The sequence below is a fragment of the Apium graveolens genome, chromosome 6, assembly GCF_009905375.1.
Source record: "Apium graveolens cultivar Ventura chromosome 6, ASM990537v1, whole genome shotgun sequence".
NCBI classification, from domain to species: Eukaryota; Viridiplantae; Streptophyta; class Magnoliopsida; order Apiales; family Apiaceae; genus Apium; species Apium graveolens.
The window spans coordinates 97929220-97933692 of NC_133652.1; the positions used below are offsets into that span (position 1 = coordinate 97929220).

General features: G+C 34.6%; 2 long non-coding RNA genes across 2 annotated transcripts; both read right to left on the reverse strand.

The window, feature by feature from the left end:
- Nucleotides 1-1202: 1202 nt before the first annotated feature.
- On the reverse strand, nucleotides 1203-1690 carry LOC141663929 (uncharacterized). Its single transcript, XR_012551744.1, has 3 exons — nucleotides 1661-1690; nucleotides 1524-1582; nucleotides 1203-1326 (listed from the first exon to the last, which is right to left on the reverse strand). It is a non-coding gene; the product is annotated as an uncharacterized LOC141663929 (long non-coding RNA).
- On the reverse strand, nucleotides 1689-2804 carry LOC141663930 (uncharacterized). The gene is made up of 4 exons (XR_012551745.1): nucleotides 2672-2804; nucleotides 2386-2482; nucleotides 1989-2078; nucleotides 1689-1889 (listed from the first exon to the last, which is right to left on the reverse strand). It is a non-coding gene; the product is annotated as an uncharacterized LOC141663930 (long non-coding RNA).
- Between the last annotated feature and the right edge of the window lie 1669 nt (nucleotides 2805-4473).

Genomic DNA, 4473 nt, shown 5'->3' on the forward strand with positions numbered 1-4473 from the left:
AAAGAATTGAAAAGCAGATTCTAGTTCCCTTGTCCAAACATCTACTTCATCTCATCTTAGCTACTCAATTAAAATCTCAATTCTCTCTCTTCTCCCATCTCTGCCCGCCGTTTCGGAAGAAGTTACTTCATTTCCGTGGTTCAACTTCTATCGGCTCTTCACCATCTACCATCGCTTGATGTGACTCTCTATCATTATCTCTCGCTTTCGAATATGTCTTCATCTCTTTCTTTCATCATATCAGTGAGATTGAACACCGGTTTTGACCCGTTAATTCTCCAATTTTGACCCGATTTTTTACCTGATATTAGAAAACCGTTTTATGCCCCGATTCACCCTAATTAGATCGGTAGCACTGATCCATTACTCCAACATTTAAAAAATTTCATTCTATGAATATTTAGTTTTGGTTGTAAGCTATTGCATAGTTCGATCAATATGTTGCTTATCTTTTGGTTTATTGATCATTTCCCCGATGTTTATAAGGTGATGTATCTTAAAAAGATCTTCACTTTCTCTATGCATTGTGTACTAGGTCAATTTATATCTTCAATATGGATGATTGATATTATGGAACAAACACTCTTGGTGGTGGGACGGTGCGGTATTGCAATGTGCAGAGACTGGGAAAGCTAGGAGATGAGAGGATAGTTGCTGTGAAGAAATTGGCTATAGAGAATTTTTTTATTTTCTTTAAGAACACTTTTGTAAATTCTGCGTATGAAATTATCAAACCGTTGTGTATAAGAAATAACATTGTAGTTTTTAGTTTTCTAAATTGTTGTCCAATGTTAATAATATATGTTTTCTCAGCAATAAAAACTTGTCAAAAACTTGTAATAATATGTTCCATCCAATAGTTTTGTTAGTCTAAATTATTGTAGTAGGACCATTCACACAATTCTTTTAGACAATAGAATCATTGTGCTCATTTATTTCAGACAATGAATTGGATTTTAGAGACTATTGAGTATACTAATCTATGACAACACATTATTCTGTAAAAACCGTTGTGTTAAGAGAGATTAACCATTAATAACCACTTAATAAATACTTGACTAAATAGAAGTCTTACAATAGTCCATTAAACTAAACCATTTTATATACCAACCTTCGAACAACAGTTTTATGTACACTTGATGTAGTCTTGATGAAGACAGACAATAAATTGGTACCGTTGTCTGATACGCGTATCAGACGATGCCTCAATACTCAACAGTATTGAGGGATATTAGACAACGGTTTAAAATCGTTGTGTCACCCTGTTTTTCTTGTAGTGGCCCTTAATGTAAGAAACTGTTCTGCTGGTACACGAATTGGTGAATCCTGCAAATCAGAAGTAAGACAAAGGTTTCAATAATATCACTGTATCATCTCCAGTTAAACAGTATGATTTTCCAAGCACATACTAAACTTTCCTCGAGCCATCTAAATAAAAGATGAAAACAATATAGATATGAAAAGGGAACACCGGAAGTAACTGATCCTCAGACCTGACATTGAAATTCAATGTAAAAACTTACCCTTTTCTCTCCACAACAAACTTAGTTAGCTGCTTCTTTAGATTACAAACTTCCATATCCTGATAAAATAATGCACTCACATTTAACATAGGGAAGGTCTAGAACAAAGGTAAACTGTAACTCAAAGGAAAAAGTACCATGTTTTGAACTCCAGCATCATGAACTTGCTGATTATCCAGCAACGACTAGCATTAAAAAGGAAAGGAATACATTTTACTATGCATTCTGATAACAGGAAGCTTATAAAAGCCAGGAATAGTCAGTATCGCATAACCAGTCATGTCTAACTTGAGTCCCAGTAGATTACGTAGGACATCATGTGTCATGCTTTCTGGCAGTAGCTAATCTTGTGTTCAACATGAATATCTAGGAAAAAAACAAAAGCACAATTAAGATAAATTATGATCATTTGTTGCGAGATCAAAGGAAGTGCAGAAAAGCTTCTATGCTTATTCATCAACCTACCTCTTTCTGTCTACTGGCTGCCAAGGCCTCTAGCTCTTCAATACAAAGTCTGCCAGCAGTAAGCTCATCGTCATCCCTTTCCGATTTCATCTATTGTACAAAGCCCAACCCGATGCATTTAAAGGGGGAACCAGAACCCCTCGGACTTAAACCAGTTCTTTCTAATTTGTTAGATGATGAATTTATGCTAGGAGGAGTAGAACTTATGCTATTAGCTGATGAAAAGCCCTCTGTCTTTACTTGTTCAGCCATGACTACTAGTGCTTTGAACTGTTCCCCAAATTATAAAGTATTAAACTAAAAATACATGGAATCGTTTAGCAAAATAAATAAAATTATGGAATCTTTGTGTTCCCTGAAAGTACTATATAAATTGGACTTGTAGAATGACACTAACCGGGTTCCTTTTCTCCACCTAGTTACACAGTGTCACAAGTCTTTGATTAAAATTTACACTCTCCACTTCACCCTCCTCGAGTTGAACATTTTGCTACCTGAGATTGTTTTTCCAATGAATAATGATTTCAGGGTGATCCAGAAGATCACAAAACCAAAAGAGTTTCAGTGGAATGAGTTTCTAGGAAGTACAATGCAAAAAATCCACGCACAGAACAAAAAGGCAACAAACTGAAATTAATCATGGATCGTTAACAATGCAGTAAGAAACACATAAATTTGCGCACCAGTGAACATGAAGATACAAGGCTCAGAAACTAGCTCAGAAACTAAATTAATTGGACTTCAGTACCAAAATCAACACGCCCACTATCAAAGCTTTTTAGCTTATATGATACAAGTTGTATCTATAACAGAGCAACAGGCTATCTATAACAGAGAAACTAAATTAATTGGACTTGAGAACAATAAGCAGGCATGTTATTTGGTTATTAAAGGAGCTATAAATTGCTACAAACTTTAAAAAGAATGTGCTAATTAAGTTCTAGTAAACATAAATAGGCATTTGGTAGCAGGACACAATTTACAAACTACAACGCTACTTTTACAGTGATTCGCAGTTAGTGACCAGGCTATGCTAATCAAATTGCAAAATACTTCAAAATTAAATCCTTAGAGACCTTAGATTAAGATGCAGCTTTCTGTTAGCGATATGACACAGAAGGCCCTACAAAAAAATACCGAGAAAAAACTGATGTAGAACTTGATTCTGAGAGACTGTACAGTAAGATGCAACTTTGTGTTAGCAATATGACACATAAGGCCTTGCAAAAAATTATTGAGAAGAGACTGGTGTAGAACTTGTTCCAGGTTCATCTCCAAGCTGGTGGTATTGTCTTTTGTAATATGAAGCTATTCTTCCTGAATTCCATCTGCTATTATTGGCATAAGGTTCGCTTCAAACTAACATAAAGCCTCAAACTAACAAAGCATTCACATACAGACAATAACTAACAAAATTACAAAATAATATAACAAATAATCTCAGAAAAAGCAGTTGCAGGAGCAATGAGTACAGCTACAAGTAAACACAATAAAACATCCCAAACATATCAAAATCAAAATCAAACACAAACATATCAAAATCAAACCCTAAATCGAATTACCCTAAATCAACAAAATCCTAAATCGAAAATAGGTAGAAATTACTTGCAAAAGCCCCAATGCAATCAAAACCAAAAGCCCCCGAATAGAAATTTGAAGAAATTATAGCAGAAAATGAAAAACCAAATGAGAGTTTGAGAGTTTGAAAATAAAAAATTAAGCAGAAATTAGAGCATTTGAGAGTTTGAAATTAAGCAGAAACAGAGCTACATAAATTAGAAGTAGAAACATGTATCTGTGTATGAGAGCATTACAGTCGAAAGTTTGAGAAGGGTGAAATTTTGAGAAGGGGGGAAATTTTGGCCGCCCAAAATTTTAGCCTCGGTAGTATAAACATGTATATGTGTCTGATTGTTTTTTCATTTAATTTTTTTATTTACTGTATAGTTTAAGTATAAGTTATGTAAATAAAAACACACCAACTAAGTTGGTGCAGTGGGTGTGAACCACTTTATTTAAGTGGGAGGTCTTGGGTTCAATTCCCTTGGCTAGCAAACCTTCTTGACAAATTTTTATTATTAATATTAAGTGAGGTCATGTGTAACTCACATTATACGGAAGCATTCTCTGACCGATCAGACAGTGCTTCTGACCCGTCAGAGAGTGCTTCCGGATAAAATGGGTACCCACAAGTCCGCCCAAATCCCCCTTTTTTGTATATCATATTTTATTAAAATATAAAAAATATTTTGCATTTTTTATTTTATTTGAATATAAGAATATAAATTTATTAATTAAAATATTATATATATATATTTTTTTAAGTCGAAGGTCTTGAGTTCGATTCTCTGGTCCCACAAAGTGGGGTCCATCTGTGCATGAGCCCCACGGTTCTCCTGGATTGAATGTGTAACGCATGTGGGACCAAGTACCCCTTTTTGTACTTTATATATTTAGTCTTTTGACCGTTTTGACCATTACATCA